General features: G+C 45.9%; 1 protein-coding gene across 2 annotated transcripts in view; it reads left to right on the plus strand.

Annotated features, from left to right (window-relative positions):
• The window catches only part of NMUR1 (neuromedin U receptor 1), a 251,271-nt gene that overhangs the window by 63,470 nt on the left and 173,705 nt on the right, over window positions 1-14,096 (plus strand). The gene's annotated exons all lie outside the window — the stretch shown is intronic.

The following is a 14,096-nucleotide window of genomic DNA, read 5'->3' on the forward strand; positions in this document are numbered from 1 at the left end:
GCTATGCAAATGCTCATAGACCTAGCGCGTGGCAGTGTGGTGGATGAAGGGGTGTGATAGATTGACGCCCAGTTTATGGTGTGCAGTACCCTGGCATATTTGATAAGCTCTGCAGGTTCCTTTATCCCCTTCGCCGTGGGGGTAATTCCCCCGTGGCGCTGGGGGGAGGGAGGGCGCACGAGCGCCACGGTGCTTGTGACGAGCTCGACTCGTCACGATGCACGGTGGCGCTTTGATCATGACGAGCTTGTCATGACCACGCCCGTTTCTTCAGAACATTCAGCACAGCAAGGGAAGTATCCCCGCGTGTGAGCGCCGCCGCGGAGCACAGCGCCACCGTGCCTCATGACAAGCTGAGCTTGTCATGAGCATGGAAGGTGTTATAGGTTTTCTTATGATTATTGTTTACTTCGCTGTTGTCTAATCTGACATTTTGTTTATAGTTTTGGCCCTGATCTGGCATGGCTCGAGAGAGAAAACAAGTGGAGAGATCTACGGGATGGACTTTGTTACTAACATCCCATATCTGAGTATCATTGTAAGATGTTAAGAAGCAGTAATAGTGTACAGTTATTGTGGTCCCGCAGTGATGGACTAGAGTAAAGCCCTCTGATTTGCCAGCTGTATGTCCCAGATCTCTGCAGGTGTGCCATGCCTGTTGATTTGGTGACAACTGGTTTATTGCCTGGTACATTACTGGCGATCAACAAATCCCATGGTAGATATGATTTATGTGAGTGTTAGAGGGATAGGTTACAGCTGGGGGCCACCTACTGATTGCTACGGTATTAGTATTAGTGTGGGATAGAAATGTTGGCATGATGAAAAGTGATGCAAGCCCGGAGCACAGTGTCCTGTTTTGTTTTTATTGCCTGAATTTACATTGTGGGTGTTCCTTTCCTTGAGAGGCACTGTGGGCAATGTAGAGTGCCTTGAACATTGTTCCTCTAGCTATAGGAAGTCAGTGGAGTGACTGCAAGAAAAGAGTCATACTTTCTTCCAAAGAAGGTGGGGAAGAAGTCTTGCAGCAGCATATTGGATTAATTTTTGGGCTTTGATGAATGTGGGTTCGCCAAGGTATAGGCTGTTGGCATAGTCAAGTTTGGAGGTTACGTGTCAGGATCACCTTCAGTTTCAGTTGGTACCCAAGGTGTGGGAAGGGTTGACACAGTGTTTTCATTGTGTAGAAGGCAACGTTGTGATGTTGTTAAGGATTGGTCTGAATCCAGGTTTACCTCCAGGATTCTGGCTTCTCTTACTGTTGTTGGAGGGGCTCGAGTGCTGTGGGCTGTATGGCGTTAGATTGTAATCTTTGCTTTTGTCCACAGGTTGTGATCTCTGTTTTTTTAGCTTTAACCCCTTGCATGCTGGTGACGGCTCCCGTCCGTCATGGCACACAGTGCTCGTGTGCTGATGACGGCCGGGAGCCGTCACGACCACGCCCACGATCGGAATGTGCCGCACAGGAGCGGAATTCCAGCCGTGGGCAAGGGGTTAAGGAGTTATTCATCATCCATGGGTTTATGGTGCGAAGGATGTGATCATGGTTTGAGTTGTAGAGGTCTTCCGGGCTATCCGTTTTTACAAAGATTTGGTTGTCATCTGCATAGTAGTAACAGGAGAGTTTGAATGATTTAATTAGTCTTTGTAAGGGGGTGAGGTAGATGTTGAATAACAGAGGTGAGAGGATGGACCCTTTAGAGACTCCACAGTTTTGAGTGTGAGGGTTGTGATAGGTGGTAAGTAAACTGCACTTTGTCTGTGAGATAATAAGCGACCCATTTTAGAGCATTTTCACGTGCTCTCAGATGATGGACTCTTTGCAGTAGCATGTGATTGAGGGCAGTGTCAAATGCAACTGATCAAATCCAGTAGCATTGTGGTGGCCACTCCATCCTTGTCTATTGTGAGTTTGAGGGCATCCTAAGGGGATTTGGTGGCTGACACTTTGTCTCTACCCGGTCAAAATATGGACTGTTGGTCTGGGAAGAAAAATGTTTTATTTTTTTATTAAAAAAGTAATTTGTTAGAACATTTTGAAATAGTCCATCAAAGGGCACATAACTACTTTCATGTGACTATATCAGAAAGGGCAGAATGCATGTAATGCAGAGACAGCATTCCGCTGAGTATATGGGTGGCACAAATACAATTATCGTACTCAAGTAGTTCCAGTAAAATGCTGGTCATTGGGCAATGCTCTCTTCTACAGCTCTTGATTTCCGACTGTCTGGCTAGCATGAAGGCTTGGAGGACTCCTGGTACAAAAGGTCTTCTCATGACATTAGTTAAACCAGCCATAGATTTTTGGGAACGTGCTATGGGCTAGGTAGCGGGAGGCCAGAAACTTTGAAGCAGTGACCAACCTGTCCAAGGGTGAAGTTGCTATCCTTTCCAAGTATCAACTAATTGTGTATTCAGCACCGATGCACAATTATTTGCAAGGCGATTTATTTACAGAACTGCGAGAGTGGGTGGACGAGGTGGTTTCAGACTGGGTTTCTCCACTATAAACTACATTGCAGCCTTTACGATACTGGCTCATATCGCTGTGAGTGAGTTGGCGCTTGCTGTTGTAGTGACCACCAGGCTGCTTTCGACTGAGTAAGTCGACCGAAAGCTTCATTTGTGCCGTGGTTGCAGAAAACAGGAACCGGGAGGAAAATGGAGACTGATCACCTTCTCAACCCCTTTCTCGCACCATTACTTACTAATTGGGGCATCCGTCTCCCATCCATGCGCTATGGGTCCGATTGACAAAGGTCGCTCCGCACTCGTGGAGGAGGCCAAAGAGTCGTGGCGGGACCTCCGAACTGCAGTTTCTCGTTGTGGAGGTCCCACTACGGAGTGAGGGCTCCCCACCATGACTGCAGTACCTCCACCACAAATGCGGAGGCTGTTTGTGAAACGGGCCCAAAGTGAATCAGACTATTTGAACTAAAACTTCAAAACCCCTCTACCGTCCTCCCACATTGACTCTTCCCTTACCTGGTAGATAAGTGGTTAGATGGCCCCATGCACTTCTTGATCCTTTTATCTGTGTCTGCAGATATAGGTCATATAAGCCTGGTGGCTCAGGTTTTGAGATCCGGAGGCCCGCAAGGACTTCCGGGTAAGATCAGGGTTCCTTTACACCCTGAATAGTCCAGGCCTCCTAGCTGACTTCTTTGTTAAAGGGGAGTGCTGGGCACATAATGGAGTCAGAGACTTTCACCCAGAGCAAGAGAGAGAGATATGAAAATGGAAAAAGAAGGAGGATGAGAAAGTTAGGGACATTGTGAAAAAGTGAGAAAGTAGTGTTGAAAAAGAACCTGCAAGAGTTAGATAAAGAGACCGGATGTCTAGGGAAGTGGAAGAAAGAAGCATGAGGTGGAATAAAAAGTAGGCAGTGTGGGTATTCAACACCCCCCAGAATTCTGCAGCACCAGTAGCGGATTCTGAGGAGCAGTTTGGGCCCCTGTGAATGAAGCTTGGAAGAGGAGATCACCGGTCAAGACCTTCGCTGTGACCTACTTTCTATGGTGTGAAGTGTGAGGACGCCCAACAGAGAGCAGGAGATGGCCCCTTGACGTTAGGTGATCCGGCACCTGCCACAGCTGCTAGTGGTACTGTGTCACCCACACAGCACACCCCGTCATCTCCCGACCTCTTTTGGCAAAGCAAGGAAGACCAGGCTGGTGGGTCCTTGAACCGTTGGTGGCTTGTACCTCAAGGGTGTAGCGAGACACCACAATACAGGGATACGCCAGGCTATGGTAGAGTCAGAGCCGGCCTTTGCTAAGATAGCGCCCTGGGCGTGGGCTGAGAGAAATTTGGTGCCCTTCCTAATGGTAGTGAATGAAATGAGGCACAGTGTTCCTTTTTAGGTCAAGCCTAGAGCAGCGCATGCGCTGCTTGCTCGACTTTAGTAAGGGGTTTTCAAAGTGCTACCCACTGGCAGGCTTTTGCTGGCCACCAGCTTGCTGTTACGCGCACAAGCACGCGCAACGTGCACAGCTGCCATCTGGCTTTCTAAAGCACGTGAATCCCCTCCCACTCCCTCCTCCTCAGCTTCATTTTTTTCCGAGCGCTGATATTGACAACAGTTTCCTGTACTTCAAGGCAAGCGCGCGCACGTATACTTTTTGTATTTGCTAATAATTGCATCCCTTTATTTGTAATTCCCGTACTTGCAAGCACACACGTATAATTTTTTTTATTGTTAATCTAATAATTGCGTATGTTGGGCCGACAATAAGGCTCGAACACTGGTCCTCAGCTCCCGAGTTGGCAGCTCTCACCGATGAACCATGAGCTCTCCCTCCGAGAGTAGCATTTCATTTTAAATGCTTCTTTTTTTAACTCCTCCATTTGCTTACCCTTACGCTACAATATTACAGACATTTCCTTATAGGTCGCGTTTGTGCAGTGAAATAAACAACAGAGTTATTTTACAGTTGTTTCATACTTTTTAAACAGAGCGTATTGGCATATTATTCGAAAAACATTTACTACAATCGAATTGTGTTTACTTGGTGTTTGTGTGTTTAATTAATTATGAAAGTCAGCCCACATTCTTTTTCAAGAATTCATATTTTGATAAGTGCTTCGCACTGCCCAGGCATCAATGTTTTTCTATAAAACATGCTACAGATTTGTGGCTTCTTAGCACTGTAAATATCAGGCTTGCTATTACCCGCACCAGTGGCAATAATTGTATCGACTTACAAATTTTGAGGATCTGCGTCAGTCATAAAGGAAATCAACCCAGGAATTATTGGATGTATGTCATTACGACGCGGTGTTTACACCGCTCTACCATTACAACGCGGGTATGACAACGCAAGTCATTACAACAACTTGCTCCTTAGGTGCTGGATTTAGGAATAGTACGATTTACTATTCCAACACCAGCCTACGCAAGAGTAGGGAAGGTGTTGGAATAGTATATCTACTATTCCTTATTCTCTAGCGCCATCCAGCGCAAGTCGTAATGGATGTTCCCTGAATTATTTGATTGTGCACGTTTTCAGCTGACACATGACTCGCCCAACGAGATATCAGACGAAATAACATTCCTTGTGAATCTTCCACATCACTTGTATGGGCACAGTGATTTATTTCGATTAAGTGAATGGATAACACTGCTTGTTGACATAGTGTATATGGCAAACTGAATTGTTTCTAGGTGGTTAAATAATGATTATTGTCATTTTCAAATTAATCAACCAGAGGAACAGCAACGGGGTGCGGGGCTTTCCAGTTTTGTACGTGTAACTTCTATTCTGTGACTTTGAACCCTATCCAAGTGGGCTCGGAGGTCTGGATGGTGAATACACATGCCCAGGTAGCCAATGGTTGTGCTTCATAAAGATAGGTGTGACAGGGTACCTCTGTGTGGGCGCCTGTGGTGGCTCACTGGACTAATGCATCCATTGCTGGTGCCTGTGTTCGACCTCAGGGTCACCGGTTCAAATCCAGGGGGGTCCATTCAGCCTTTCATCCATCTGAGGTCGATAAAATGAGTACCATTGAGTTGGGTAACAATATACATCTGTCATTTCAGCGCCAAGATGCCCCGTTGCTGGATCGAACGTGCAGTTTACAAATACACCTGTTATGTTATGTGAGTCCTGTCTGAATATAGGGCACGAGTTTCATTCTTCTGAAAGTACCAGAGTGTGTTACCGGAGAGTGACATCCCCCACAGCCCTTCACTGCAGTTTGTCGGTGTGCATACAACCCACTCTTGCAAGTGAAGGGGTGCGCACACTCCACGCTTTGTCAGTGTAGGTGCTGCTAATTGCCACTTTGGTGGTAGTTAGTGCAAAGTAACACCTGCCAGGCTGATACTTTAAAGGGACAATCCAGTGTAGAGAAAGATACACGTTCTGTTTACCCAGTCCTGCAATAGGCATTCCAGAATGTTCTTTTGTTTGATCATGTCACTGGGGGTTTTGAGACCAATTGTGACATCGATCATGTCTTGCCCTTTCGAATTAATTTCACAAAGAGTGCTGAAAAATGTCAACATTGCTAATATTCAATATAACTCGTAATCGTATATGGCATTTCCTGCTGCAGCCTTTAGCTTTGTAGTGCATACTGTGGAGTACCATTAAGCTCATTTATCTGCCTTGAACAGATGAAATGCAGAATCAGCCCTGTTATGGAAATATGCAGTTGTGCAACCAGAGCACATTCCACATAATTATGAATTTGTCGCACTCTCTACACAATCGACCATCTGTCGCATATGTTGAGGAGTCACACAACAAGTTGGTTCCTGCTCAAAGTTATCAAAATATATTAAAATCTTAGCACATAGGTTCAGATGATGTACCTGACAGTTTGTGACATTAACTGGTCACCTTTCAGAAGTTGATTGCTGTAGTCAGCCTTTTAAAGAGGGGACAGTTTTGCCCAGATAGCAGACGCATCTTCAATTTCATGATCTGGGAAAAGGGCTTTTGTCTGCAAACAGGATACAAAAAAACTAATATCATTTGATGGCAACAAGCATTGCTTCTTAATGGTTACTGTATGCGCAGTCTGCCCTAGATGGTGCTGATGCTCTCATCTCACCTGTGGGCAGGGTATGCAGAGGCAATGCATGCACAAAGGCAGGGACACATGGTGCTGTCTGATGCTTCATCGACTCTGTAATTAGCCTATGAATTGACACTGCATGCAAAGAGACAGTGCCAGCTTGTTTGGAAGCCTCCTCTCCTCTTCAGTAGAGGAGCACAGAGACGGATTCAGTGTGTCCTGATGGTACCTTTCCTTCGTGGAAACAATGCTCCTGTCAAGCTTGCTGATGCTGTTTGTGCACTATTTACTGGTATGTGCTGAGCACCACCTCAGCATCAGTGCAGCGTCACCTGAGCATAGCACCACCTGAGCATGACTCAGCACCACCTGAGCATGACTCAGCACCACCTCAGCTTCACCCAGTACCACTTTAGCATCACTCAGCACACCTCACCATCGCTCAGCATCACCTGAGCACCACCTCAGTACCATCACAGCTCTTCATTATCAGTGCAGTGCCTTCTCAGTATCTGCAGAGCACCATCTGAGCATCAGCACTGCACCACCTCTGCATCAACTCGCAACCCCCAACGCAGCCCCACCTCGGCCCCAATACAGCCCCACCTCAGCAGCAATTAAGCACAAAGGCAGCACAACTTCAGCATCATCACAGCACCACCTCAGCGTCAGCGCAGCATCACCTCAGCACAGCACCAACTCATCATCACTCAGCACCACCAGTGCAGCACCACCACCTCAGCATAACTCAGCACCACAGCATCACTCAGCACCACCTCTGCATCAGTCAGCGCCTTAGTATCACTCTGCATCACTTGAGCATCACTTCCGCACCAGCACATCACCACCTAAGAATCACTCAGCACCACCTTACCCTGCCCTCAGAATCTGGCATCTGTTGATTCTCAATAGTGTCCATCCGCTGCTTACGTTGTCATTAGGGTACAATTTCCCAATCTCCACCCCATAATATATATATATATTTTTGAAACAATAACAAACAAGCATTGGAGCAGACAGGAAGAAATTGCCACAATTGCAAGGACCAAAAAACTAGAAGGCATTTTTATGTTAATTCTTAATTTTAATAGTGTCGTTCAGTTGTACATATTGGTAACAGAAAATGCTTATAAACTTTTTTATTATAACTTTTCAACATACTGCACAACAGCCACACTGCTCTACAACATAGCCTAAAAACATTGCCAGAGCCAAAAACTCTAGTAAGGTCCCAAAGGTGAGAATTACTGGCTATGCCAATGCTTGTTGTGTTCACTGGTCAGTACCTGGATGAGCCGAGACTGGCCCTGGAACACAAACATCTTCGGACTTCCCCCAGCGCACCTGAATCACCGATAGCCTAGCCGTCTACGCAGAGGATGGTTTTCTTGATGTTTGTCAGCAGGGGTAAGAAGGTGAAGGGAGGGTGATGAAGAGGGCTAAACGGGTTTCAAAAACATCTCCGGCCGTATGATAATGAAGGACTAAAACCACTTTAAACTGGTAAATCAGACAGGAATGACCAGGCAGGGACAAGGACAAGGCCAGAGCAAGATGAGAAGGGCGCTGCTTTTGGCAGAACCTTAATGCACACAGCTCCATGCGCCCCTCGGAATATTGTCGCCCTGGGCCTGGGTCCAGCTAGCCCATGCTAAACAGACCTGCACGATTTAGCGATCTGCAAAAAAAACGCGAAATCAGCACTTTTGTAAAAATGCTGCGATTTTTACAAAGGTGCCTGCAAAATATGTAAAAATGTTTACAAAGCTGGCGTTCACCCTCTCTTTACGGGCTCAATGCTGCCACTGAGCCAGAAACAGGAGGGCGAGCAACAGGCAGGCAGCAGAGGTGATAAATTCCTCTGTCGCCTGCCTTTTTGAAATGCACCTTGCCCCCTCCTGAGCAATTAGCCTGCAGGCGGCCTCGCACCTTTGTGGGCCCCCTGCGGACCCTACAGGCCATTAGAAAGCACTAGTCTGCAGTGTTTTTGTGGCGGGTAAATAAAATACTGCGAATTTTGAGATTTTGGGCCGCAAATGTAGCTTTTTTTTTTAGGTAGCGAAATTTGCCACACAGAGCGCAAAAATCCTCTGGGGTCTGGCTAAAGGCCGGCCTAAATAGAGTGCATGAGGGCTGCCCGGGGCTTTAAGTGGGCTGGGTCTCCCCGGGTCTGAGCACCGGCAGTTTCTTTTAAGGGGGCCTCGAAACGGGTCTCTATCGGGCTCTGTTTTGTGCCCTGGCACAGGCGGTCCGTTTCTTTTTTCCAGACTGCAGTGACAGCAGGCACAACGATGTGCGCGTGGTGAGCGTTTTAGGGGAAGGAAATCCTTTAAAGAGAGTAATTTTCTCCCTGTATTTCCCTTCTCTTTTTGCAGTGCAGGAGCAGCAACTTTGTCGTGTTGTCGCCACCACGACTTTAAGTTCAAGTGTTTTCAATATTATAGACAAGCCATAGTTGCTGCTATTTATCTTATGCAACTTACAACCATTGACAAAACCAATAGTCCTGACTTGTAGGTATGATGTTACTTGTAATATATATCAGGACGCAATGACAGAAACAGCAAAATGCAAGTCGGGCAGCACACTATGCTAAGCACAGATTTTTAGCTTACCAGATTGTAAGCCACGCCCTTAATTACATTGACCACGCCCCTTTGAGAGGACCCCCCCCCCAGTTTTTAAAGCCACTTAAAGCCTAGGGGCTGCCTATCCAGACATGTCCGCTTCTACAACACTACAAGACCATACTCACATCCAGGCCTCTTGACTTTCTGGGGGCGGGTGGAATTTCGACCAAAGCCCCATGTGGAGTGGAAGGGAGGAGGTGATGGCGCGTGCCGGCGCGCAAGAGAGGGCGTTCTACTTCCTCGCTTCACTTCGCTGATATACCACACTGCACCATTAAAAGCACCATTACAGGAGGGGGAATTGCTTTCCCTGCTCATTAAATCGTCTCTAAGTGGAGAGAAAGATATTATCCGTGGTTTCATGTGCACTTAATTATTAGTAGTCTATCTACCGCTGTAGTCCAGGGCCCTCTTTACACAGCCACTGTGGGAGCTTGTCTTATTCCCTGCCCCCCGCTACTCCCCTCTGCTCTCCTCTGTTTCACCCCTTCGCTGCTTGAAGCAGGAGAACGCACGGTGTTACATTAATCCGTTCTAATGAACTGAGACCAACACATTGAGGGTGATTCCTTCCCGCATGAGGGGGGGGCGATTCCAACAGAGCCCCCGAAGAGGTCAGGGAATGGAGCTGTGGGTCTGGGAGTGCGTCCGACGTACACACTGTACACACACACATACACCCAGAGACCCATGATTACATACTACAAAAAGCATACGCTCACAGATAAAAACATTACATATAAACACATGAACACACAACACAAACCACGGATGCAAACACATCCAGACAGACACACAAACAAACACTCACACATACACACCTCCCCCTAAAGGCGCACCAACAGACCCAAGATTACACAGATACAAAACATACACAGACACACACAGAAAAAAGCTATACATATAAACATATGGACACAATACACGCATCCAAACACAACCGGAAACAAAAACAGAGAAACACACACAAAACCTCATAAAAAGAAGCACACAAACACAGACTCAAACACTGACACACACAGACACACAAGCAAATAATGTAGACACGCCTGCGCACCCATACATGTTTTTCACAAAGCACACAGAAATTCAACCAGAGAGCACATTGAGGCACATACCACACACACACATTAAAACATGCCTTCTATGAACACTAGGGATGGGCGGAATTTGCGGAATCGCTTTACGCAAATCTCCATGAAACGGTAAAAAATCTCCGCGAAGACACAGAAATTCCGCGAACACGCGGAATTGCTTGTTCGTGATGCTTTTTTACTGTTCGCAGTCGCTGTTTGCTCGGGGGGGGGGGAAATATCTTGCGAACACGCATTTCAGAACGCGAACAAGCAAAACATTTTACGAAGTCACGGAACGCAGAATTTTGGCCAATTTTGCGTTCTCCGCGGAACGCGAAATTATGCAAATTCCGTGAGCGGAACGAAATTTACCGCCCAGGCCTAATGAACACACTACATACATACAGCATAGACATAATACACATACGATACAGAAATCCATGAACACATTACACATAAAGGTGCAGACATATCAAAAAATAAATAAAGACCCACTAAACACATTGACACCACAAACACACACAACACGGACATACACCTAGTACAGGGCACCTACTCTCCAAGCAGAGCACACAAGATATATCACAGATACACATGCTACACTAACACCACACAAACCCCGCACATTAACCGTGTTAAAGCTGTGATGCAAGGGGGAGAAGGAAGCGGACTGCTTGGTTATTAAAAAGGGTCAGACTCAGCAATATTTTAAGTGTCACTTTGCAGACTCACGTGCAGCGCTGCAACTTTACACACCGCACAAGTGCATTGCTTGCAGCGGGTGCTCATTGGAATAAAAGCACCCTGCCTTAAAAACTTTCTGGCCTTCAAAAGTACCGAGGCTACCCTCACATAGACATACACACAAGGCTTTAAGTGTGGCGGGTCCCGCCGGGTCTCAGACCCGGCAGTATTTAAACATTGACATTGAAACAAGTCCATTTCCCCCCTATCTTGCGTCTTCTTTTTTACAGATAAAAATACAGATCCTTTTCTGAACAATGAGAGTATAAAAATTTTAGGATACTCAATGTCAGCAAACATAGTTCCTATGTGCATTTCACATGTATTTAATCTTGCATTCCCTAGAAGTGTTTGCGTTTTCCAGAATGTTATATTTGTGTACTTTTTTAAGGCCGCATTTTGCACGAGTCTAGCGCCTTTTGTGAACGGAGAGGCCTCCAAGTGTCTGAGTTCAGGTTGTAGGTGGGTGTTTATAAAGAGGCACAGTTCAAAGCCCTGAGGTTGAGGCTAGAGGCAGTTCGAGTTTCTCACAACAATGTTCAGGGCACATGCTCATCCAATCCTTGGCCTCTCCGTAGGTTTTGCAGAGCAATGCTCATGTGTGCCAATTGTAATTATGATTCAATGAAAAAGTGCGGAAAGAAGGTACATCATTGTTGGAATATGCACTGAGTGGAAAAAAAAGAAAATGCAGTGCTTACCGGTGAATGTTGTGTTGTGCATTTTGGGGGTGATGACGTGAAAGAGATGCAAGGAAGTATCTGCAGGAGAGTCAAAAAAAGAGGGTGCTAAAAACAAAAGGCGAGCTGAGAGACAGTCAGATGCAGGATATCAGTAAGATGAAGGGAGAAAAAACGTATTAGTGTCAAAAAGTGACTACAGAGGAAAGTGGTGTGAAGGGAAGAACAAAAGAGATTAAGACACTCCAAAGAGTACTGCCTCTTCCACAGACCTCAGTAATGTTTAATTCATAATCTCATATTTGCAGAATTGAAACACTTTAAATTCTAATGATTTACAAGACAATCATTGTTAATCATTTTTCTGATACTGCTAACAAGCACTGGCAAAGCTAATAGGTTTGGCTTCTTTAAGGTGAATGTCTATTACTATGTGTAATGTCTGAATACAATAATTGAAAGCCCATAAAAAGAATAGACACAAAAGTATTAGTTGTGGAGTATGCCATTGGAAGCTTAGAATTGTAGATTACATGTTTAAAGCCATGCCATAGTTATATAAGCCATGCCTCTTGGAATGTATTCCTAACCCCTTTTATAGACCCTCTCAACCATTTTTAGGTCTTGCCTACGCAGCGCGCATGCTTTGCTTAGGAGGACCTTTAGCCGTCGCTCTGCCCTTTTTGGAAGCATATACACGTGCTTGTGGCAGCATTCACCTTGCGGGAGCGAGCAGGGGCGCACCACAAGCACGAGTATGTGCTTCCAAAAAGTGCAGACTGGCGACGCACGCATGCAGCACTCCCGGGCACTCTCTCTCACTCTCTCTCCTCTCACTACCTCTCTCTCTCTGTCTCTCCCGCTCTCTCTTTCTCTCTCTCTCTCCCCCTCTCTTGCTCTCTCTCTCCCCCTCTTTCTCTTTCTCACTCTTTCCGTTTCTCTCTCTCCCTCCCGGCCCGCCATTTGTTCCATAATGTCAACCTCCTCTTTCCCCATCCTGGATGCATATTGCTTTTCATTTACCTCATTCCAACACATTTTCTGCTGCTCCTTGCACGCAGCACAACCCGCTATCTTGCACTGACACAAGGGAGTAGGTTACATAAACATATTGCCTCAGACAACGACAGGTTCATAGATCTTCGGGTGCTGTGATTATGGCTTAGCACAGACAAGTAATTAGTTACTTCGCTATTGGTATGGTGGCCTGAGATGAACTCCACTGTGGTTGTCTTTCAAGGGAGGAGGATCATATACCTGTGAGATTTCAAGTTTTTAAATTACTTTTTGGGACTTGTGCGTATGCTGAGCTAGGTGTTGCAGCGAAGGTTCAGCAGATTCGTTTTTTGCAGAAATCACACAGAGAATTAGGGAATGATTGAAATGGTGCATTCAGCTGCTACCTGGTTCGCCATTTTCTTTTTACTAAGCAAAGTGACTGGGGGTGTTAAATTGACACATCCTGGTAGACACAGTTGCATCTCAAATCCAACATATGAAGCTGGTGCACACAATTTTCTGTGGATGTATTCGGTGGATAGGGATGGTGCTGGGTATGGATTGAATACTCTCAAACCAAAGAGTCTGCTTGACATCAGAAGAGAGAAAATGGACGAACAGGCAGATGCGCGGTCAGTGAGAGAAGTCAAAATGGGGACATCTGACCTATCTGTGTTTATTGCTACTATTTAATTCAACAGTTTTCAGAACAACTTTTAGTGTGATGAATTGTTGTTTTTCAGTCTTCTGAAGTTCGAGAGTATGGTGGACTGTTTGTATCTTAAGATATTGGCATTAATGCATAGCTTTAAAGAACATGAGACGAGGGTTCTGAAAAGCAGGAGTTTATTTAAACAAGCCGTGGCATAGCCAATAGGTCTCGCCTTTGGGACCTTATAAGTGTTCAGCTATGCAACAGTTGAAGTTGTTGCAACAAGGATATAGTGCTGGATAACTAAACACTTATAAGGTCCCAAAGGCGAGACCCATTGGCTATGCCAATGCTTGTTTTCATTCCACTTAAAGCCCTGTGTACACAGTCATATTTATGCTACACACAAACAGTGGTGGCTCCTCTGCAAAGGCGGAGGAGCGTTGCCCCACTTCTTTTCAGCAGAGTAAAGTTAAAAAAAATGATAATAAATCAATGGTATTATCATTTTATGTTTTCCTGTTGCAACAGCTTTACGAGTCGGGGCTGCTCTGCTGACAGAGCCTGGGGAGGAGGAGGGGGTTTCAATCGCTAAGTGCGCATGAATGTTTAGATGGCCTTCTCTGGTTGGCCAAACTTTCATGCACACTTAGCATGTTCTCTACTCAGAGCTGATATACAGCGTGGGGGGAGAACAGGCCCAGGCCCCAATCCTCGTCTGAGCACCGAACCACAGCATTCAGATCAATCACAACGCTGCATTGCAGCGTTGTGATTGGCTGAGGGG

The sequence above is a fragment of the Lissotriton vulgaris genome, chromosome 11, assembly GCF_964263255.1.
Source record: "Lissotriton vulgaris chromosome 11, aLisVul1.2, whole genome shotgun sequence".
Classification (NCBI taxonomy): domain Eukaryota; kingdom Metazoa; phylum Chordata; class Amphibia; order Caudata; family Salamandridae; genus Lissotriton; species Lissotriton vulgaris.